Genomic DNA, 25,462 nt, shown 5'->3' with positions numbered 1-25,462 from the left:
GGGCGGCTTGCGGCGGCTGCAGTCGCAGGTGGAGGAGTCCACCCGCGTCCAGGAGCTGGGAGTGGTGCTGGTCATGCGTGCCACCCAAGCTGACACCGCACGGGGGGGTGTCCGTGGTGGAGGCAATGGGTGCGATGGTGTCAGACATGGGGAACGGTTTGCGAGGCCTGGGGTTTTCCGTGCAGGCGGCGTCTGTGGCCCAGGAAATGGCTGCCCTCTCACAGGAGGCCATGAGCCAGTGCCAGCGCCAGATGGCAGAGGCGCTCAATGCCATAGCCCAGTCTCAGCAGGCCATGGCCCAGTCTCAGCAGGCCATGGCCCAGTCTCAGCAGGCCATGGCCCAGTCTCTGCAGGCCATCGCTGAGGGCATCGGCGCCAGTGGCCATGTGCGAGCCGGTGTCGCACTGTCACAGACAGGGTTTGCCAACCCCCTGGGCTCCATGGCTGCAAACCTGCAGACCCCTGTCGATACCAGCACGGGCCTCCAGGACTGGCAGCGCCAGATGTCGGGGGGGCGTCGGATGGCCAGTCCGTTCGCATCCCCCACCCATGTAGAGGCCTGGGGGCCATCGGGCACCCCGAGGGAGGAGGAGGTGGTGTGGTTCGTCCCAGCTCCCCCTGTAGGAGAGGTCCCGGTACACCGCGACACCTCGGACTCCCCCCCTTCCGTCCCAGGTGCATCGGGTGGGCAACGGGCAGGACAGTCTGGCAGCTCGCCATCCCAGTCGCCCGGGCCGCAGCCTGGCCCATCTAGGCCAGGATGTCCCAGGAAACGGCCGCCAAAGGGATCCAGTGTCAGAGGGCAGGAATCACAGGAGTCCACCTCCAGTTCTGCTGTACCGTCTGGGGAACCACGTAGACGTAGTCAAAGGGCCCGTAAGGCCAAACAATTAGACACTGAGTAAGTTGGCACGGGTGAAGGGCACAGATGAGTTTTAGGGGCTAGGGCACGTGCATGAACTCGTTTGGTTATTAAAGTCAATGTTACACCTACAGAAGCTGCCTTTGTGCTCTGTCCAAAGCGTGCGGGGGTGTCATGTACGTTGAGCGCAAGTGTGTGTGTGAGGGGTGGTCTTACCTCAGCCCCAGGTGAGTCTGCCCCCTTCCCCCTGGGCCGCCATCAACATCCCCCGGGCAGAGGACGGGACCGTGCGCTGCAGTGTCACAGCCGCATGCAGGGATGGTCCGGGTGGATGGTGGTACTGTGGCCATGGGTCAGACATAGTCCCACGATGTAGAGCCAGGAGCTCACCGCAGGGCGGGTTGTCATCATCCTCCATGGCCTGCAATAGACACGCGTCCACCCGCAACTGTGTGAGCCCGGCCCGTTGTGCCGCAGGTGGATCGGCAATGGAGGGGGGTGGTGTGCATGCGTGTGGGGTGGGTGGGGTTGGGGAGGGGGGTGAGGGTGCTGGGTGAGTGGATGGGTGGAGGGCGTGGGTGGTCGGCTGTTGCCATGGTGTGCGGTCTGTGGCCATACTACCCGATTCCCACGCCCATCTAGTCAGTGAAGCGGGCGGCTATCAGTCTGTCCCGTGCCCGCTGGGCCAGCCGATAACGGTGGACAGCCACCCGACTGTGTCTACCCCGTCTGCCCTGACCATTACCCCCATCCCCCTCATCTGGGGAGGACTGCGCCTCTTCCTGCTGCTCCTCCACTCCGCCCTCCTCTGCCTGCGGCACATCGCCCCTCTGCTGGGCTATGTTGTGCAGGACGCAGCACACCACAAGGATGCGGCCGACCCTATCTGACCGATACTGGAGGGCGCCCCCAGAGAGGTCCAGGCACCTGGAACGCATCTTCAGCACGCCAAAGCACCTCTCTATCACTCCCCTTGTCGCTACATGGGCATCATTGTAGCGGTTCTCCGCCTCATTGCGTGGCCTCCGTATAGGCGTCATCAGCCACGATCGCAATGGGTAGCACCTGTCGCCCAGCAACCAGCCCCTCAGCCGGGGATGGCGTTCCTCGTACATGCCGGGGATGGATGACCGCGACAACACGTTTGAGTCGTGTACACTGCCTGGGTAACGGGCGCAGACGTGCAGGATCATCATGCGGTGGTCGCAGACCACCTGTATGTTCTTGGAATAGGTCCCCTTCCTATTGGTGAACACGGCCCTGTTATCTGCAGGTGGCCGCACGGCGACGTGCATCCCATCGATCGCGCCCTGGACCATGGAGAACCCGGCCACGGCAGAGAAGCCCACGGCCCGGGCATCTTGGCTGGCCCGGTCCACGGGGAAGTGGATGTAGCGGTGCGCCATGGCATATAGGGCATCTGTCACTGCCCGGATGCACCGATGCACCGATGTCTGCGATATGCCGGACAGGTCCCCACTCGGTGCCTGGAATGACCCCGTTGCATAAAAGTTCAGGGCCACCGTAACCTTGACGGACACGGGGAGAGGGTTTTCCCCCGCCAGTGCCACGCGGTGACAGGTGTGCCAGCAGGTGGCAGATGTGTGCCACGGTTTCCCGGCTCATCCGGAGTCTCCTCCTGCATTCCCGGTCCGTGAGGTCCTGGTAAGACTGCCGGGGCCGGTACACACGGGGCGCCCTCGGGTGCCTCCGTTGCCGTGGGGCCGCGACGTCCTCCTCCCCCTCCTCGTCCTGTCGGTCAGGTGTCCCTCCAGCCTGGGCGGCAGCTGCCTGTCCCTCTGCGGCAGCCTGCGCCGCCTCTCTGGCACGCTCCTCCTCCTCCTCCTCCTCCTCATCCAGGGCAACATAGACATGAGCGGCTGCCGCCACGGCGGCCAACATCGCTGGATGATCGGAAAACATGACGGCCTGGTGGGGGGGGAGGGGAACGACGACATGTCATCATTGCCCATATCCCCTCCTCCCCCCAGCCAGGTGGCATGGACCGCATGGGTCCAACTGTTGGAGGCTGGCACCTGGCCAGGTGGACCAACGCACTTGCCCTCGCATCCCCCTCCCCGGCACGGCCCCCCCCCCATCCCCCTCCCCGGCACGGACCCCCCATCCCCCTCCCCTACACGGACCACCCCCCCAACCACCACCCCGGCACGGACCCCCCCCAACCTCCACCCCGGCACGGACCCCCCATCCCCCTCCCCGGCACGGACCCACCCCCCCATCCCCCTCCCCGGCACGGACCCCCCATCCCCCTCCCCGGCACGGACCCCCCCATCACCCTCCCCAGCACGGATCCCCCCCATCCCCCTCCCCGGCACGGATCCCCCCCAACCTCCACCCCGGCACGGACCCCCCACCCCCCTCCCCGGCACGGACCCCCCCCCCATCCCCCTCCCCGGCACGGACCCCCCATCCCCCTCCCCGGCACGGACCCCCCCATCACCCTCCCCGGCACGGACCACCCCCCCAACCTCCACCCCGGCACGGACCCCCCATCCCCCTCCCCGGCACGGACCCCCCCCCATCCCCCTCCCCGGCACGGACCCCCCCCCCATCCCCCTCCCCGGCACGGATCCCCCCCCAACCTCCACCCCGGCACGGACCCCCCCCCCAACCTCCAACCCGGCACGGACCCCCCCCCCCCAACCTCCACCCCGGCACGGACCCCCCATCCCCCTCCCCGGCACGGACCCCCTCCCGGCACTCCCCCGGAGCCCAGCCTACTCTAACCACCCCCCCCCCCGCCGCACACACGCACACACAACCCGAGACACACCTCTCCTCACGCATTCAGACTGCGGCCACGCCATCGCCTGCCCAGAGCCAACCCCCCAGGCCGTCACCCACCTCCACGCTGGTCGGCGTGAACCTGGAGCACCGGGTCACGCCGATGAAAAGGAGGTTTAATTTACGTCGACGTGAACGGTCATCACGTCGACGGGACTTCGGCCCATCCGTAAGGGAGAATATCGGCAGGCCAAAAATCGGCTGCCTTGCGCATACCCGTGCCATTCTCCGATGGCAGCGGCGACATTAACGCCCCCCCGACTTTTGTCCCTTCGGAGACATCGGCAACCGGCGGGGGCGGGATTCACGGCGGCCAACGGCCATTCTCCGACCCTCTGGGGGGTCGGAGAATGACGCCCCTGGTGACTGTAATTATTGGGCAGCCAAGGGCAAAGACTTTTGTATGTATGAATATGTATCCAAGAATTATTAGTTAATTCACTTGTGTTGTAACTCTGGGGCAAGTGGGGCTGGAATTGACCATGCACTTGCCCAGGATGGCGTAAAAGTATCATCACTTCAACTGGAGTTTTGGGTGCTGGTCCCTCCATTACCTGCCACTAGACATGTCCAGCCTTCACTTTCAGAAACAACCACCTTCCTCCCATATAGCCTTTGTAAAGGCTGAAAAATTATTTGAAAATCATTGCAGCCTTTTGAAAGGCCAAAAAGGAACCTAACCCTCACATGTTGCCACTTCTCTTGAAGTTCCTGCATTTATTTAATTCTGGGTCACAGCCTTTGAAGGGTTAATGATCCAGACAATTTCCTCTCTCTCTCTCTTGTGCGTGTCTATCTGCAGACATATTCCAGGATGAGAACCAGCCTCGCATATTAAATGAGGACAAAACATAGAAGGTCACATTTTCTCGTTTCAGTCGCATAAACTGCTCACAGCATTCTGAGACTGCTGCTTCAGAGCTAGGAGTAGAACATATAACATTTTTATCCACACTCCTTACAAGATAAAATAACTGAAGAGACATAATTCTAGAAATAAATATTCCACTAAAATTACTGAATTATTCTAGCATTTTAGTGGATGCAATGGAGGTCATCTTTCCAAAATTCTATAGATTCTGGGATTGTTCCTGCAGATTGGAAGGTAACAAATATGAAGTCACTATTTAAGAAAGGAGGGATAGAGAAAGCCGGTAGCTACAGCCTGACATCAGCAGTAGGGAAAATGTTAAAATATGTTAAAAAGGATGTGATAACGGAGCACTGAGAAAGGACTGCCGAGGGTCAGCATGGATTTATGAAAAGGAAATCATATTTGGCAAACCTGTTTGAATTATTTCAGGATGTAACTGGCAGAATAGATAAGGGGGAACCAGTGGATGCGGTGTATTTGGATTTTCAGAAGGCATTCGATAAGGTCCCGCATAAAAGGTTAGTAAACAGAATTTGTGTACATGGCATTGTGGGCATAGTGGTATGCATTGAGAATTGGTTAATGGACAGGAAACATAAAGCTTGATTTAACGAAAATGAAACAGAGTCCACGTCGAGCTCGTTTAGCCGGGTATTTCTCAGCGTTGCCACAACCCCGCGATGAAACAGGACTCCACTGTCGCTGCATTTAGCTCCACTCGCCAAAGAACAAAGAACAATATAGCACAGGAACAGACCCTTCGGCCCTCCAAGCCTGTACCGTCATGATACAACCATTGGCCAAAACCCTCAGCACTTCCGAATTCCATATCACTCTATATCCATCCTATCCATGTATTTGTCAAGATGCCTTTTGAGCGCCATTAATGTATCTGCTTCCACACCCTCCCCTGGCAGCGCGTTCCAGACACTCACAACCCTCTGTGTAAAAACCCTGCCTAGCACATCTCCTCTTAATTTTGCCCGACGAGGGGCAGCACGGTGGCGTAGTGGGTTAGCCCTGCAGCCTCACGGCGCCGAGGTCCCAGGTTCGATCCCAGCTCTGGGTCACTGTCCGTGTGGAGTTTGTACATTCTCCCCGTGTTTGTGTGGGTTTTGCTCCCACAACCCAAAGATGTGCAGGCTAGGTGGATTGACCACGCTAAATTGCCCCTTAATTGGAAAAAATAAATTTGGTACTCTAAATATATTTTTAAACTTTGCCCGATGGACCTTAAACCTATGACACCTGGTGACTGACCCCTCCACCCTGGGAAAGAGTGCCTGCCCATCCACTCGATCCATGCTCCTCATAATCTTGTAGACTTCTATCAGGTCGGCCCTCAACCGCCGTCTTTCTAATGAAAACAGTCCGAGTCAATTCAGCCTCTCTGCATATCTAACACTTTCCATACCAGGAAACATTTTGGTAAACCTCCTTGGCACCCTCCCCAAAGCCTTCACATCCTTTTGGTAGTGTGGCAACCAGAATTGTGTGCAATATGCCAAGTGTGGCCTCACCAAGGTTCTACACAACTGCAGCACGACTTGCCAGTTTTTATACTCGATGCCCCGACCAATGAAGGCAAGCATTCCATATGTTTTCTTGACTACCTTGTACACTGGTGTTGCCACTTTCAAAGATCTGTGGACCTGCACGCCCAGATCTCTCCGACTTTCTATATTCCTGAGGATTTTGTCATTTACTGTACATTTCCCCTCTATGTTAGACCTATCAAAATGCTTTACCTCACATTTGTCCAGATTAAACTCCATTTGAAATTTCTCTGCTCAAGTCTCCAATCTATCTATGTCCTGCTATATATTCTGACAATCCTCAACACTGTCTGCCACTCCACCAACCTTGGTGTCATCCGCGAACTTACTAATCAGACCAGCTACATTTTCCTCCAAACCGTTTATGTATACTACAAGCATCAGAGGCCCCAGCACCGATCCCCGTGGAACACCACTAGTCACAGTCATCCATTCATAAAAACACCCTTCTGCTGCTACCCCCTGCCTTCTGTTACCCAGCCAGCCCTGTATCCATATTGTCACTTCACCTCTCATCCCGTGTAACTTCAACCTTTGTACCAGTTTGCCATTAGGCACCTTGTCAAAGGCTTTACCATGTAAACAACATCCACCATCCTCCCCTCATTAATCATCTTTGTCACCTCCTCAAAAAACTTGATCAAGTTAGTGAGGCACGACCTCCCCTTCGCAAAACCACGCTTTCTATCGCTAATGAGTTCATTTGTTTCCAAATGGGTATAAATCCTGTCCCTTGGAATTCTCTCCAATAATTTATTTACTAACGACGTGAGGCACACCGGCCTATAGTTACCAGGATTATCCCTGCTACCTTTCTTAAACAGCAGTACCACATTAGCTATTCTCCAGTCCTCTGTGACCTCATCTGTAGCCAATGATGATCCAAAGATGTCAGTTAAGGCCCCAGCAATTTCCTCCTTTGCTTCCCTCAGTATTCTGGGGTAAATCCCATCAGGCCCAGGAGACCTAGCTACCTTCATGTTTTTTAAAACAACCAGTACCTCTTCATTTTTGATGTCAACATGCCCCAGGCTATCATCACACCCTACCCAAGAATCATCTTCCACAAAGTCCTTTTCTTTGGTGAACATTGATGCAAAGTACTCATTTATTACCTTGCTCTGTCGCAACACATAGATTATCCCCACTGTCCTTAAGTGGTCCAATCCGTTCCCTTGTCACCCTCTTGCTTTTTACACATGCATAAAAAGCTTTGGGAGTCACCTTAATCCCACTTGCCAAGGACTTTTCATAACCCCTCCTAGCACTCCTGATTTCCTGCTTAAGTACCTTCCTACTTTCTTTATACCCCTCAAGGGTTTTGACTGTCCCCACCCTTCTGGGCCATACAAAAGCCTCCTTTATGACGAGGTTCACAATATCCCTCATTATCCAAGGCTCCCTGAACTTCCCATACTTATCCACATGTCGGATGTTGATTTACCCTGCAACAGCCATACCCAATCCAAATCCTTCAGTTCCTATCTAATGTTATCGTAATTTGTCTTTCCCCAGTTTAGCACCTTAACTCGAGGGTTACCCTCATCCCTATCCAAAAGTAACCGAAACCTTATGGAATTGTGGTCACTGCTCCCAAAATGATCCCCTACCGAAACCTCAATCACCTGTCCAAGCTCATTCCCCAATATCAGGTCCAGTACTGCCCCTTCCCGAGTTGGACTGTCTACATATTGCATCAAGAAGCCTTCCCGGATACACCTTACAAACTCTCCCCCATCCAACCATTAGCACTAAGTGAATCCCAGTCAATATAAGGGAAGTTATATCCCCTACCATAATAACCCTGTTACTTTTGCATTTATCCAAAATCTCTTTATCTACTTGCTCCTCTATCTCTCGCTGGCAGTTGGGGGGCTTGTAATAAACGCCCAACATTGTGATTGCCCCATTCATGTTGCTGAGCTCTACCCAGATTGCCTCATTGTATTCACCCTCCAAGGTGGACCTGGCTATAATATTTTCCTTAACCAGTAATGTTACTCTCCCACACCTTTTACATCCCCCTCTATCCCAACTGAAGCATCTATGTCCTCCATGTTTCTGTGATAGCCACAACATCATAGTTAATCATAGAATTTACAGTGCAGAAGGAGGCCATTCGGCCCATCGAATCTGCACTGGCCCTTGGAAAGAGCACCCTACAAGGTCAACACCTCCACCCTATCCCCATAACCCATAACCCAGTAACCCCACCTAACACTAAGGGCAATTTTGGACACTAAAGACAATCCACCTAACCTGCACATCTTTGGACTGTGGGAGGAAACCGGAGCACCCGGAGGAAACCCACGCACACACGGGGAGGACGTGCAGACTCCCACAGACAGTGACCCAAGCCGGAATCAAACCTGGGACCCTGGAGCTGTGAAGCAACCGCACCATCCGCAATGCTACCGTGCTGCCCTAGTTCCAAGTACTAATCAGTGCTCTAAGTTCATCTGCCTTACCGTGCCAAGGGGGGCACCGTAGCATAATGGTTAGCACAGTTGTTTCACAGCTCCAGGATAGCACGATTCCTGGCTTGGGTCACTGTCTGTGCGGAGTTTACATTTTCTCCCCGCGTCTGCGTGGGTTTCCTCCGGGTACTCCGGTTTCCTCTCACAATCCAAAAATATGCAGGTTAATTGATTGGCCATGGTAAATTGCCCTTAGTGTCCAAAAAGGTTGGATTGGTTTGGGTGGGGTTACTGGATTACAGGGATAGGGTGGGGGTGTGGGCTGAGGTAGGGTGCTCTTTCCAAGGGCCGGTGCAGACTTGATGGGCCGAAAAGCCTCCTTCTGCACTGTAAATTCTATGATTCCATGACGATTACCTGCTATGCTTCTGACGTTGAAGCAAATACATTTCAGAACAATACATTTGAGTTTTAGCAGCCAGGATGATGTTGTTGTTCTCTTATTTTTGTTCTCTATTTCCCCTTCAGTTATTACACCTTCTAAGATAATGCTCTGGCTCCCACCCCCCTGCCATGCTAGTTTAAATCCTCCCGAGTGACTCTAGCAAACCTCCTAGGATATTGGTGCCGCTCCAGTTTAGATGCAACCCGTCCTTCTTGTACAGGTCCCACCTGCCCCGGAAGAGATCCCAATGGTCCAGAAATCTGAAATCCTCCCTCCTACACCACCAGTTTAGCCACGTACTTAGCTGCACTATCCTCCTATTTCTAACCTCACTGGCACGTGGCACAGGGAGTAATCTCTAGGAGAGATTACAATCATAGATGTCCTGCTTTTTAGCTTACTGCATAACTCCCTGAACTCCTTCTGCAGGACTTCATCGCTCTTCCTGCCCATGTCTTAGTACCTATGTTTACTACGACCCCTGGCTGTTCACCCTCCCCCTTCAGGATGTCCTGTGTTTGTTCAGAGACATCCTTGACCCTGGCACCAAGGAGGCAACATGCCATCCTGGAGTTTCTTTCACGTCCACAGAAGCACCTATCGGTACCCCTTACTATGGAGCAGTATAGCTGCGCCAACAGAACCACACGGTCTGTGAGGAGCTGTCATTGGTTACACTTCCATTGGTTACACTTCCTGCAGATGCAGTCGACCGGAACTCTGGAATCGTCACGGATCTCCCACATCTCACAGCACCCTGTTGAGTGACATTTAAGCACTAGTTAATTAATTTAAAATAATAATTATTAAATTGTTATTCGATTAAGTTACAATTAACTATATGGTCCCTGCCGCTAGATTTCAACCGCAAAATTAAATGCTAAATACTAGTCTCCACCCTCAGGTTCAGTTACTCCTCTATCTAGTTCATCAATTAGTTTTTACAATGTTTTGTTTTCAAATTTAACTTAGATTCCCTACCAGCCAAATAGGTCACAGCTTTACTGTGACGTCACTTCTCAGTTCCTTCCCCCAACACTTTGAAACCACAGACAGGGGTAGACACTGACATAGACACCACTTACCAGAGTACCACTTACCTTCCCAAATTGCACTACGGATTTCTCCCGCTCAGCTCCGCTCCCGATGTGAAGGCCGGAGATCCCTGAGGTAAATTGTTTTATGCCACTTACCTTCCCAGATTGCACTATGGATTTCTCTCGCTCAGCTCTGCTCCAGCTGTGAAGGTTGAAGAACCCTGAGGTAAGTTTTTTTACACAACTTACCTTCCTAAACTGCACTCCGGATTTCACCCACTCAGTACCGCTGCCAGTACAGGAAGAGATCAGGGTGCCATTTTAAAATGGTGCCCAGATCTCTAGACCCCCACCGTGGTCTCCGGGCCCCTCCAATTCACCAATAAGGGGTAATTGAACCCCCAGCAGCATAACCTGATAAGGGTATGGCACCCACTGGCCTGATCCCTGGTACAGGCATCATGTCACCTGGGCACTGGCACCATCCCAGTCAGTCCGACCATGCCATCTGTGCACCAAGTGTGAGGGTGGTACCCAGGATGCACTGCCAGGGTGCCAGGCCAGCAGTGCCATAATGCCCAGGTGGAATTGGGGTGCCAGGGTACCACCTTGCCCAGCGCATGACCACTTAGGGACCCTTGATAAGCTGGAAGACTCCCACAAGTGTCGATACATCTGGTCCACCTTTGTGGAAACCAGTGCAAAACAGCCTTGCTCAAGGTCTCCCAGGCGAGGCTGTTAGATCTCGGCATTGGGTGGATCTGATGTAGTCATATTCAAGTGAGACAAACTGCTCACTTGAATATGCAAATCTACGTCCCACAGATGACGGGATAGAGATTGCGACCCACTGTGAGACCTTGGTAGATCTCGCGAGGTGTGACAAGGCTGGTACATCCCGCAAGAGGCCTCTCCCGAGCTTTATCAGCTTTGTTGAATCCTGAGTCAGGTGCGGCAAGGCCCATAGATCATGCCCATAATGTATAAATTAACAGGTCATTCTCAAGTTGGCAGGCAGTGATTTCCAAGGTATGGCAAGGATCAATGCTTCGCCCCAGCTATTCACAATTTACATCAATGTTTTGGATGTGGGGACCAAATGTAATATTTCCAAGTTTGCTGATGATACAAAACTAGGTGGTAATGAAATGAAAATCACTTATTGTCACGAGTAGGCTTCAAACGAAGTTACTGTAAAAAGCCCCTAGTCACCACATTCCGCCACCTGTTCGGGGAGGCTGGTACGGGAATTGAACCGTGCTGCTGGCTTGTCTTGGTCTGCTTGTAAAGCCAGTGATTTAGCCCTGTGCTAAACCAGCCCCTAATGTAAGTTGTGAGATGGATGCAAAGAGGCTTCCAGGAGATTTAGATAGGCTAAGTGAGTGGGCGTCAACATGCAGGTGGAATATAATATGAAAAAATATGAAGTTATCCACTTCGGTAGGAAAAACAGAAATGCAGAGTATTTTGTAAATGCTGCGAGATATGGAATTGTTGATGTCCAAAGGAACCGGGTGTCCTTGTTCATGAGTCGCTGAAAGACGGCATGAAGGTGCAACAAGCAATTAGGAAGACAAATGCAATGCTGGCCTTTCTTACAAGAAGATTTGAGTACAGTAAATATGCCTTGGTACATTTGTGTAGAGTCTTGCTAAGACTGCACCTGGAGTATTGTATACCGTTTTGATCTCCTTCCCGAAGGAGAAGAGGAAGTGGAAAGACCTTTGACCAGACTGATTCTTGGGATGGCCGGATTGTGCCATGAGGGGAAATTGAGGAGACCAGGGGCGAAATTCTCCCGAATCGGCGCGATGTCCGCCGACTGGCGCCCAAAACGGCGCCAATCAGACGGGCACCCCGCCGCCCCAAAGGTGCGGAATGCTCCGCATCTTTGGGGGCCGAGCCCCAACATTGAGGGGCTAGGCCGACGCCGGAGGAATTTCCGCCCCGCCAGCTAGCGGAAACGGCCTTTGTTGCCCCGCCAGCTGGCGCGGAAATTACATCTCGGGGCGGTGCATGAGCGGGAGCGACAGCGGCCGCTGAAAGTTTCCCGCGCATGCGCAGTGGAGGGAGTCTCTTCCACCTCCACCATGGTGGAGACCGTGGCGGAGGCGGAAGGGAAAGCGTGCCCCCACGGCACAGGCCCATCCGCGGATCGGTGGGCCCCGATCGCGGGCCAGGCCACCGTGGGGGAACCCCCCGGGATCAGATCGCCCCGCGCCCCCCCCCCAGGACCCCGGAGCCCGCCCATGCCGCCTTGTCCCGCCGGTAAATAGGTGCTTTAATTTACGCCGGCGGGACAGGCAATTTATCGGCGGGACTTCGACCCATCCGGGCCGGAGAATCGAGCGGGGGGGCCCGCCAACCGGCGCGGCGTGATTCCCGCCCCCGCCGAATCTCCGGTGCCGGAGACTTCGGCAACCAGCGGGGGCAGGATTCACGGCAGCCCCCGGCGATTCTCCGACCTGGCGTGGAGTCGGAGAATGACGCCCCTGGTTTGTAGAATCTAGAGTTTAGAAGACTGAGAGGCGATCTCGTTGAGGCACACAAAATTCTTCCAGGGCTCAACAAGGTAGATGTAGAAAGGATGTTTGCCCTAGCTGGTGGGGTGGGGGGGTGGGGGGGTGGGGGGGGGGGGGGGGGGGGTGGGGGGGGGGGGGGGGGGTGGGGGGGTGGGGGGGGGGGTGGGGGGGGGGTGCGGTGGGGGGGGGGGTTATAAAACAAGAGGACAGTGTCCAAGAATGAGTGGTGTAGGCCATTTAGGAGTGAAATGAGGAACCGTTTCACTCAGGACATGGTAAATCTTTTGAATTCTCTACTTTAATGGGCTATGGAGGCTCAGTCATTGAGTGTATTCAAGACCGAGATCAATGGATTTCCAGACAGTAAAGACATCAAGGTAAAAGGGGGATAGTGGCATTGAGGTAGAAGATCAGCTCTGATCTAATGGAATAGGCCCAAGGGCTAAATGGAAAACTCCTATTTCCTGAGCTCTATGTTCGAAATATATATAATGAGGCCATTCAGCCTGTTGTGGCCGTGATTGCTCTCTGCAAGAACAGTTCATCCAGTGCCACTCCCCTGCCTTTCCCTATTGCCCTGCAAATATTTTCTCCTCAGATAGTTATCCAACTTATTTTGAAAGGCAGAATTGAAACTGCCTCTACCACACTTTTAGACTTTTAGACAGAACATTCCAGATGCTAACCACTTGCTATGTTAAAAAATGTTCCTCATGTCGCTACTGCTTCTTTTACCAATTACCTTAAATCAAGGTCCTTTGGTTGTCAGCCCTTCCAACAACAGGATTAGTTTCTGCCTATTTAATCTGTTCAATCCTCTCATGGTTTTGTGTTTTCAAATTTCCTACTAATCTTCTCTTCTCTAATGAGACAGCCCGAGCTTCTCCAATCTTTTTTAATAATAATACTCTTTATTGTCACAAGTAGGCTTACATTAACACTGCAATGAAGTTACTCTGAAAAGCCCCTAGCCGTCACATCTGGTTCGCGCCTGGTTCGAGTACACAGAGGGAGAATTCAGAATGTCCAAATTACCTAATAGCAAGTCTTTCAGAACTTGTGGGAGGAAACCGGAGCACCCAGAGGAAACCCACACAGACACGGGGAGAACATGCAGACTCCGCACAGACAGTGACCCAAGCCGGGAATCGAACCTGGGATCCTGAAGCTGTGAAGCAACAGTGCTAACCACTGTGCTACCAGTCTGCTATTCTTGTAAGTGAAGCCCTTCTTCCCTGGAACCATTCTTAGAAATAATTTCTGCAACCTCTTCACCAATTTCCTAAAGTACAATGCCCAGCATTGCACATTTAGGTCAAACCAGTGTTTTACAAAGGTTCAGCACAGCTTGCTTGCTTTTATACTCCTTGGGCTGGATTCTCTGTCCCGCCGCACCAGGTTTATGGTTCAGCACGCCAGCGGAATGCTCCGTTTCGCCGGCTAGTCAATGGAGTTTCCCATTGTGGGGCAGCCCCACGCCATCAGGAAACTCCAGGCAGCTGGCAAAACAGAGCATCCTGATGGTGGAGAAACCAGCCCCATGTCTCTATTTTCCATGGGAGGCGGGAAGTGGGAGGAGGGAATTGGGATTAATCCCAAAATCCTGATCCTGCTTTCAGTTAGGCACTGCTGACAGGTCAAATTTTCATATCTTGGGGTAGTTTAGATTTGGACCGTGGTGGAAATGGAGGGAGGCTACTGCCAAATTGGACCAAGAAACATCAGCCAAGTTCTTCAATGCCATCAGCGATTCCTGCAATTTCTGTTCAAGCCTCCATCATCCTCACCTCATCAACCCCTTTACCCCTCACCCCCTTTCACAGCGAACTCTCTCAACCCTTTACCCCCATCATCTCACCGCACAACCCTTCACTCCCTCATCCCCTTACATCTTCATGCCCCATACATTCCTGGACATACTTATTCCCTCACCCCATCATTCTGTATGACACCCTGCCCCACTTATCCCCATAATTCATTTCACATGCATTTGCACCCTACTCCCCTACCTATCCTAACCACTCACCAAGTATCAACTTTATAAACAGAACTCGCTATCCTTATAATAACATCTGGGAGGTATTGAAACGCTCATACATCTATAAAACTAAACAAATAATCACTTGAATAGGCACTTAAAAAACATTATCCTTTTCAAAAGCTCGTAAATCTGTCAAAGCCATCAAACTCATATTACCCAGAATAGTTGAATAAATAAACTCTTCACTTCAGAATCCATCAGTGCTTTGCAAGGCAGTCAAGCCATAAAACATACACATCCCAAAACAGCTGAATAAACAAACTCTGCAATTCAGCACCCATACTGCTCTGAAAGCAACCAATATCTCATACATTTGTTAAAGCTTTCATAAACCCAAACAGATGGCTGAGTTGATCTGCAAAGAATGAGAGCAATGAGGACAATTTAAATAATTAGCTCTAAATCTCAAACTTGGTTTCTATTTCAATATTATGCAATGCAGAATGGCACTTTATGTCATGCACAATCTATGTATTTGAAAACGTTTCCACTTTTACAATGCTTTTTTTTTTAATTTAGAGTACCCAATTCATTTTGTCCACACTTTTACAATGCTGTTGTTTCACTTTAGAATGTGCCTTTTTTCATAAGTACCAACATGACAACCACAATACTTAACAATCAATTGCATTTTCTAATCAGTGTCATTCCTCACTTTAGTAAACACAGATTTAAGTGAAGTAACAACATTTTATAATGGACTGCAAAGACGGCAAGACCACTTATACTCAATGTTTATACTGTTGCTGCCTTCACTCTACAGTTGTGATTTAGGATGGCTTCCAAATATGACTGCCTCAGTGAAAATTCCAGAAGTTGTAAAATACTCACTTGTTTACCATGGTGCTGACAGCTTCGAAAGAGTGGAATATGGGGTACACACCAGTCAAAAATTGCCAGAGACTGAAATAGAAATGGATCATCTGCTTTTGTGTCTCAACAGCCATTTCTAATATGAACTTGACTCTGTTTGATCCCTTTACGGGACTGCAAAATCCCATTCTCAGAGCACAAATGCTTGGTTGACTGCTTCCTCAGCATGTCCTGACAGCTTCACTGATTTGTGCACAGATACCTCCAGCTTCCTTTACTGCTGAACCCCCTTTAGAATTCCGTCTATTATTTTACATTGCTGTCCTTGGTCTTTCTACCAAAATCTATCACTTACATTCTCAAAAAGGAAGCAAATTAACTAAATGGTGAGAGATTGCAGAGCTCTACATGCAAAGGATTCTAGATGTACTAGCACATGAATCACATAAAGCTAGTGTGCAGGTGCAGCAAATAACTGGGGAAGCTAATAGAATGTTATCACTTAATGCAAGGGAATTGATACCAAAGTAGGGAGGTTATGCTTCAGTAAGACAGGGCAAAGGCGAGACCACATTTGGAGTACTGTGTACAGTATTGCTTTCCTTATTTAAAGAAGGATATAAATGCATTGCAAGCAGTTCAAGAAGGGTTACAAGACTAATACCGGGATTGGGTGGGTTGTCTTATGAGGAAAGGTTAGTCATGCTAGGTTTGTATCTGCTGGAGTTTAGAAGAGTAAGAGGTGACTTGATTGAAACATTTAAGATCCTGCGGGGTCTTGGTAGGGACCTTTGTGGAGAGCATAGGCGCAATTCAGCGGACTTGGGTCAAACTCCGCTGAATGACGCGTTTATCAGGGTGTTCCTCGGTGCCTGCAATGCCGGGAAACACTCCACTATTCACCGATTCTTTGCTGTTTTTTCACCTCAGGGAGATTTTCTGCCACGGCTGCACTTGGAGGGATTTCCTGCTGGCGAGCTGAAGCTAATGGCTCATTTAAATATGCAGATCTGTATCGCGCCCAGCGAGAGTGAGATCTAGATCGCGACAGCTCGAGGTTTTGACTGGGTGCTGAATCGCGGCCAATGATTCTCCTTTTGGGAGAATTTAGAACTAGGCCCAGTGTTCAAAAATAAGGGGTGACCCATTCAGGACAGAGATGAGGAGAAATGTTTACTCCCAGTGAGTTGTGAGCCTGTGGAACTCTCTTCCTCAAAAGGCAAGGGAAGCAGAATCTATCAATATTTTAAAGACCAAAGTAGATAGATTCTCGATAAGCAAGAAGGTAAAAGGTTATTGCGAGGTAGGCGAGAATGGGGAGTTGAGGTTACAATCAGATCCGCAATGATCTTATTAAATTGTGGTCACACAGATCCAAGCAGCTTCTCCTGCTCCCAATTTGTACATTTGTTAGTTCGGATCTGCATTAAATTCCATCTGCCATAAGTCTGCCCCTTCCACCAGCCTATGTGCTATTGAAATGTATTGCTATCCTCCTCAATGTTCACAATACTCCCAACATATGTGATTGAAACAATCTACCACGTGCGTAGAGTTCATAAAATCATAGAATTGTATGTCACATATGGCTGCATTCGCCCCTCCGCCCATCCCCTACCATGGCTTCTGGACCCGCCAATGCCCTAATTTACTGATTAGAGGGTCCTTGAGCCCCCCCCCTCACCCCATCTCATAAGGACAGGGCATCCCCAGGCCCAATCACTGGCATGGTCAAACTGGCACTCGGGCACCTTGGCACTCCCAGCCTGGCACCTTGGCAATGCCCCTGCTAGCCTGGCAGTGCCACCTGAGAATCCTGGCAGTGCCAAGGTGCCCTGGTGGCATCAGGGTTCTAAGGTACAACCCTGCCCCGAGCCCGACTACCCGGCCGCCAACGATCGCCTAGGAGACCCCCGCCCCCCCCACCCCCAAGTGCCTTTATGCGTGGTCCACATTTGTGGAAGCGAGTGCTGAACGTTGCCATAGCAAGGTCTCTTTGGCGCCGGCGTTCGATCCCACATTCTGTGATACTCTGGAGCAGACATATTCGAGTGAGCTTAACCGCACACCCCGATTATGTGTCCATGGGCCAAAATAATTTTTAAAAACATAAAATGAATGGGAACAAGGGAAATAGACAGGAAGGACTGTTCTATCTTTTTTTTTTCATTTTTAGTCTTATTCCTTTCCCATCTATACATTCTCCATATGAAAGTGCAGCTGCATTTCACAAGCCACTTCTTCCTTTACTCTCAGGGGCAGCACGGTAGCCTTGTGGATAGCACAATTGCTTCACAGCTCCAGGGTCCCAGGTTCGATTCCGGCTTGGGTCACTGTCTGTGCGGAGTCTGCACATCCTCCCCGTGTGTGCGTGGGTTTCCTCTGGGTGCTCCGGTTTTCTCCCACAGTCCAAAGATGTGCAGGTTAGGTGGATTGGCCATGATAAATTGCCCTTAGTGTCCAAAATTGCCCTTAGTGTTGGGTGGGGTTACTGGGTTATGGGGATAGGGTGGCGGTGTTGACCTTGGGTAGGGTGCTCTTTCCAAGAGCCGGTGCAGACTCGATGGGCCGAATGGCCTCCTTCTGCACTGTAAATTCTATGTAGGTGCACTGGGCAATCTGCTGGCAATTTGCACACAATGATTTTGAATGATTCTATAACCTAATGTGAGTTGTGGCTTTAGACAAGTCATGAACACTATTCTCTTCAACATGGGGAAAGTAGTTAACCCCATGGAGACTACAGTAGCTTCTCTGTGATGGATGCCCTGCTGATAACTCTGGCAGCTCACCCTGCTGCCATGAAAGCTCAGAATGGGGCCAATGTTGACATGAACTCCGAGAGCATCATTTCACTCATGCACTCTGTGATTAGTCATGGAGTGCCAAAGAGTGCCGTGGGACACTCCAAGATAGTGGCCTTGGATTCATTGAAAAGGTGCACTCTCTACTCACAGGCTGACAACATGTCAGCTCCTTCACAATCCACTCAACAAATCGACAAAATCATTTTTGGCAGCCGACAAGTAGGCAAGTTCCAAAAAATATTCATTAGTCAAAAAAGCTCATCTGCACTGCTTTATTTCATTGCCTTCATTAGTACAACACAGACAGCATTGCACGATTGCCTGGCCCACACCAAAGGTTGTCCACCATAACCATCCAAAGAGTCCTCATAGGAAGCCCAGCCTCCTATCGGCTGCCGAACTACAGTGACTCAGGGAGTCTAGAAGCAAAAGGCTAAGTATGAGCACAAGAGCACATAAGGGTTGAATAATGTTGGTTCAATTATTTTTGATGATTGTTAGATACTGTTGGAACTGAGTTATTGCGTTAAGTCTTTTTGGAATTTTGCATTGTTGTTTGTATTGTATTTTAGCGAAATGCAGCAAGACCTATAAGGCTAGATTGAAGGAAGACAATTGGATGGCACTAATAATGATGCTGGTGTTAAAGATTGTATATGGGGATGAGAGGGATAGTCCACATGAAATGTTCTTGGAAGACATGCATTTTAAGAGTTCAGGCTGTGAGGGGTATTGTTTGTCAATGTCATTCTTGCTTTTTCTCCTCCTCCTGTTCTCCTCCCTGCCGTTGTTTCCTCTCCTACTGCATCCTGTCCTCCTCCTTATTCTGCGTAGTTTGAAAGGAAGATCCCGCATGATGGCCAAGTTATGAGGCATGCACTAAGCCACCATAGATCTGGACACCCAAGTAGTGCAGTACTACAAAGCTTCTCTCAAATAGTCCAGTCAGCCCTACTGTGGGGCATTGATGGGTTGCTATATGGGTAGAAAGAAGGAAATGGAGCCAACTTTGGCAGTCCAGGGCTGAGTTTTTGCCTGAAGCAGATTCCAGCATCTGCAATTATTTGCTTTTATCTGGGCTTTTGCCTAGATCGCTGAGGATATTTAAAAATGTGTTCCAGCACCCACCTAGAGTGGCATACTCCATCCTAGTTTCAAGCTTTCCAGGCAGACACTCATGATTTGCCCTGAGTGATTTGGGTACCTGGCCTTTATATTTGAATTATGTGACTCCACTAACGTTTGTTGAATAACTGCTGGAGGTCATTGGCAGTTGTATGTTATCATCTACATAGGGATGCTTGAGGATCAGATTTTTGACCTTTAATATCTGATCATTTTTAATTATGCAAGCTGAAGAGGTAATTAATGAAGTGATCAAGCAAAAGCAACTTGTTTCATCAATAAATTTGTCGCATGCTTCTCCCTTCAAAAAACAGTCAAGTTTGGCTGGGCTCAGCTGCTTTGTTTTGTATGAGGAGATTAAACTATTGGGCTGCTGCGAGCTTGACTCATGTTCCACAACGCCTGCTGTGTACAACAATCAAAAGAACACTTAACTCCCACGAGTTGCAAGCTGGCCAATTTGCAACAGTATACGATTGTAATATTTCACTTATCTTTCTTTGCTGTTTTAAAAGTGTACTGGCACGGTTTTGCGAAGTTCCGCAGCATGGTCTGGCAACATGATTCACAACATATTGAGCTCTCAATCTCACATGCCAAGTTTACCTGGCAATGTGGGTGTCACAGGGTGAAAAGGGAGTAAATTGCATGCGAATAGACTTTTGCCACTTAGTCTCACACTGAATTAAAATCTGCATACTTACTGGCACCCCCACTCTGAGTGGGAGGATTCCCCTTTAGTGCCCACATCTTTACTCCTGCACATATAATTCTGTTTAGGCAGTCAGAACTATTGTTTGGGCCCTGACTCTTTGCTGCCATTAACAAGAGATTGTTGTCCTTACCTTTTTTTAAGATGCGACCAATATGTACAGGAGGCAAATCAAGCATGAACAATCCTTTCTGTACCTATCTCCTAAACCTTCCATAAATTGCATAATCTATTACAGAGTTACCCCGAGCACAACTGGTTTCATTCTAACCTTGGATTGTGCATGCAATATTTATGGTCCTGTATTAACAGAGAGAATGCCTCCTCCTTAGGGCGCGATGTAACCAAATTTCAACAGAGTCCTGTGAGAAGTGCATTTAGCCGGGAAACACCAGGCGATCTTTTGCACTTTGTTGCAATCCAAGGCCTCGATGGGACCCCCCTTCCTAGGCCGCACTTCGTCCCGTTTCCTGCATTGAGGTTCTCCACTCGCCAGAAATCCTCAGTGCAGTTTTAAATGGTGTCCCGATCACTCGACCGCTGATGCAACCCCGAACTCATCTTTAAGAGGCTCCTCAGGGAGCCCCCATACCTCACTCAGGACGGCCACCACCAGACCCGATTCCAGCACGAGAGAAATGCCAACCTGGCACCTTGGCACTGCCAACCTGGCAGTGCCCCACCAGTACCACCTGGGCATCTTGGCAGTGCCAGACTGGCATCCAGGTGGCACCAGAAATGCCAGGGTACCCCCCTACTCAGAGGGCTACCACCTGCCGGCCTCCGAACCACTGGGAGACCACCCCGCTTAAGTGTCATTCCACCTGTGTCCATTTATGGAGACCAGCACTGAACAGCACTCACCTGAAGTCTCTGAGACAAAGGAATTAGATCCTAGGGCCTTGGTAGATTAGTCAAGTTTGTCTCGCTCATGTATGCAGATTTGTCAAATACTGATCTCCCCACACAATGGGCGGCATTCAGATCATGAGATCACGTCAGATCTCAAAGAACAAAGAACAAAGAAATGTACAGCCCGGGAACAGGCCCTTCGGCCCTCCAAGCCCGTGCCGACCATGCTGCCCGACTAAACTACAATCTTCTACACTTCCTGGGTCCGTATCCCTCTATTCCCATCTCGTGGGGTATGACAAGCTGGGTAGATCCCGGAAGAGGGATCTCCCGGCACCTACCAGCCACACTGCCATTCGGGCACAATGGTCGTTCGTGCCCTTAATGTCAAGGAGCTTCCTTTTTAAGTTTTGGTGTTTACTTTTGAGAAGGTTATGACTTACCCAAGCATGCTTCTTTTAAGTTTATACTGTAAAGAAATAAAATCACGTGCCAACTAAAATTTCAGTGATCTTGGAGTTGAGCTCACTACATAAACTTATGGAAGGTTCTATTCATGTAAAAGCAGAACCTCCAGCTTTTCATGTTCGCACTGGTGCACACTGTCACTATTAAACCTTGGTCATTTTCATTTATTTTGTGAGTGAATACATGTGCTTCAGTTATGCTGAAGCTATTTGGAGGAAAGCGGTTGCAAGTTTAAAGCATAAACTGATGAATGTAGTCCCCAAGAACTTATTCCTCATACGACACTACTATAAAATGTCATAACAAGATCATTTATTGTAATGACTTCACTGTAAAATTTGCTAACATTTTAATCAATTGTGTTTATGGAATTCAATTTATATGAATTGCACAGCCTATTACATAATTAATTTAGCAATGTGTTCTAATCAGCCCATTTGCCTTTTAGCTTAATTTAATGAACTTCCATGTTTATGACTTGTTAATTTGATTATGGCATAACAGAGTTATGCAATATTTTACATACATTAGGCTACCTAATTGATAGAAAATGTGTCTGTTTGTTTATTATAACTGTTATTTTGCTATTTTGCATATGCTTATGGTGCTGGTTTGTAATGGTGCAGCCTTAAAATGTAAATTAACTTCATGCAGCATTTTTACACTGAATTTTATATTTAACAGACTGAGTTTTAACTTGACCAGAAATAGTGATATGTGCTGTTGGCCCATGCCCATTAAGTCCTAGATTGAGATTGTCCACATAAAACCATATATGCAGATTTTTAGGCCGGACTGGATTTGAGTTCAGATTGGAGAAGTGTTAATCAAATGTATTTCCTCATCCGGTGGTGTTCCTGCCTTCATCCACCACATGGAAACCCTATGATTTAAGCATCTATGGACACATTTTTTGTCTAGTCTATGTGAGATTGAATTTATATCTGTTCCACCCAAGGGGCGAAATTCTCCCCCAACGGCGGGATGCCCGCCGACTGGCGCCAAAGCCGGCGCCAATCAGACGGGCATCGCGCCGGCCCAAAGGTGCGGAAGTCTCCGCATCTGTGGCGGCCTAGCCCCAACATTGAGGGGCTAGGCCGACGCCGGAGGGATTTCCGCCCCGCCAGCTGGCGGAAATGGCGTTTGTTGCCCCGCCAGCTGGCGCGGAAATGCGGCGCATGCGCAGGAGCGTCAGCGGCCGCTGTCAGTTTCCCGCGCATGCGCAGTGGGGAGAGTCTCTTCCGCCTCCGCCATGGTGGAGGCCGTGGCGGAGGCGGAAGGGAAAGAGTGCCCCCACGGTACAGGCCCGCCCGCGGATCGGTGGGCCCCGATCGCGGGCCAGGCCACCGTGGGGGCACCCCCCAGGGTCAGATTGCCCCGCGCCCCCCCCCCAGGACCCCGGAGCCCGCCCACGCCGCCTGGTCCCGCCGGTAAATACCAGGTTTGATTTACGCCGGCGGGACAGGCAATTCCTGGGCGGGACTTCGGCCCATCCGGGCCGGAGAATCCAGCGGGGGGTCCCGCCAACCGGCGCGGCCGGATTCCCGCCCCCGCCCAATCTCCGGGAGCGGAGACTTCGGCGGGGGCGGGGGCGGGATTCACGGCGGCCAACGGCCATTCTCCGACCCGGCGGGGGGTCGGAGAATGACGCCCAAGATCTCCCATGTAGTTTTTCTCCTCGTTCCTTTCCAAATAGAATACATTTGTCTCATTAGGCTGTTCATCAGGTAGTTTACATTACTAAAACATCACACCTTGTTGCAGGCCATGTCTGGCAGTTACAGCCTTCAGGACTTTGACAACATTGGCAAATCAACCAGGGATTTCTTTGGCCAAATTTTACCTGAAGTCAGGAGACCTTGTGAAACCTGAAACCAAATGGAATTACTTTGATATTGGTCGGATACCCATTGTGCAAAGGGATCCAGGTAAAAAGGTGAAAAAAACAATTAGAAACAGCATTGCAAGTTATTAGAGCAAATAAAATGTTAATAAAGCACTGGGGTTAATTTCTAGTGTTGTGATCCTTGTACAGACCAAAGACTTTTAAAAAGGGAACGACACAAAAGATTGCATGACAAGCTTTCATGTTTTAAGACTTTTACTGTAACAAGCAAGCTAAAATCAACATTGGATAATTATTACTTAGGCGGAATAAATACTCAAAATTATAGAAAAGATATCCTCCCATAACATTCTAGCAGGGCTAAAAATCCCATGTTGCATTTCTACATTACGTCGCACTCTCCACAAAATCGTAGTCTTTGCATGAACCAGTCCAAAATTACTCACAACTTCCAAGGGGCTTGCTTCTCCCTGTATCATTGGGTTTTAATGTTCAACACCTGTCAAAAGTCAGTTACATCAGAATTCTGAGAATCTCTGCACCACCTTCCAACACCAAGGCCCGCTCTGGTAATTCCTTCTCCCAGTCACGTCAGGGTCAATTTTACAGTACCCTTAACTCTCTGCAGGCTGCATTTTGAGCAGAGCCCAAGTTCTCATCACCCTTCTGCTAGAGCACAGTCTTTTTCCCTGAAGTCCACACCAGTTGCTGCTTTCCCACCTGCCTCTCTCTCTCTGGGACACTCTCGCCCTTTCTGTGTCTAGGGTTTCTGACTCAGTAGCTCTGGGTATCTGTAAGTCGTCACAAAGTCAGGTCAGCTGCTTCTGTCTTTGCGCTAGGTATTAAATCCTGCACTCAGGTTTTAATAAGGCTAAACTTGCACACCCATGTTAACAGGTTACACCAGCTTATCACATGCTCATTTCATCTTGAATAGAAAGAGATAATTCAATACCTAACTATCTGAAGGACTTGTAGTCACAACACGAGGAGTATGTATTTCAAAATTTGTGAGGTTATATTTACCTTGTATAAGGCTCTAGTTAGGTCACACTTAGAGCACATGCTTCGTTTTGGACTCCTTCAGGCATCGAATCACTGAGGAAAGTACAAAATAAGGATGGTACCAGAACTGAGAGATTATACTATCAAGAAAGATGCAACAGGTTGAGACCTTTTATTCCAGAAATGCAAAGATTAGAGGTTACTTGATGGGAGTCTTTTAAATTATATATATATGTTTGACAGGGTAGATGTGGGGGAATTCATATGAGGATCTAAACCTATGGGTCATAAACGTAAAATGATTAGGAATAAATCCAATCAGGGAATAAGGAGAAATTTATTTCCTCAGAGAGTGGTTAGAATGTGGAACTCACAGGATATGGTTGAGGTAAATAGCTGAGATGCTTTCAAATGAAAATTAGGTGACTACATGAGGGAAAATGGAATAGAAAGATAGGCCAATAAGAGGCAACTGAAATGGGAGGAGGCTCATCTGGCAAATTAAATACAGCACAGACTTTGGGCTGAATGGCCAATGTGCTGTAAATTCTATGTACTGTAACTCTATGAAATGACATGCCACCTGTAAACTAATCTCTAAGTAGGAAAGTTTGATCTTACAACCCACGCAAAGCACCTGGAAGAAGAGGACACCATGGAAGGGTGCTACCTTCCCAACCAGTAAGGGGATCTGGGGGTGCAGTGTGTGTGAGGGTGAGCATCATTGTAATAGAGGTGACCATTGTGGCTAGAAAGCCTCTACATGGACCAAAGAGTGCTCGATTGGAGGCGCCCCATCTCGAGAGCCGTGCTGAGAAACCAAACGAATTTAGATAATGGTTTCCCCAAGTGACGGATGAGAAAGGGAGAGAAAAGTGTGGAACAGTGAACGTAAATGTAAATATTTGGGAGAATTTGGTCTTCAGGTTCAAAAGGCATGATTCAAACAATAACCAGATATAGGGGGCGGGATTCTCTGTTTCAGCGGCTATGTGCTGGCTGAAACGGAGAAGTCACGGGCGCTTTACGATGCCAAAATTGGTGGCAAACCCGCACCGATTCCGGGACTGGTGAGGGACCAGCATTGGAACCGGATATAAGTCCCAGCTCCCGTGGCAAAGACGGCTGGATAATGGCCAGGTCTGTGGCTGCACATGTGCAAGGTGACGACCTGCAGCGGTTGCGCCGTACAACATGGCGCCGGCCATGCGCCGATCTGACCTGCCAAATAGTGTCAATTAAGGGGCAATTTAGTGTGGCCAATTCACCTACCCT

The sequence above is a fragment of the Scyliorhinus torazame genome, chromosome 2, assembly GCF_047496885.1.
Source record: "Scyliorhinus torazame isolate Kashiwa2021f chromosome 2, sScyTor2.1, whole genome shotgun sequence".
NCBI lineage: Eukaryota > Metazoa > Chordata > Chondrichthyes > Carcharhiniformes > Scyliorhinidae > Scyliorhinus > Scyliorhinus torazame.
The sequence above is the reverse complement of the archived record's forward strand: the minus strand, read 5'-3'. Positions refer to the sequence as shown.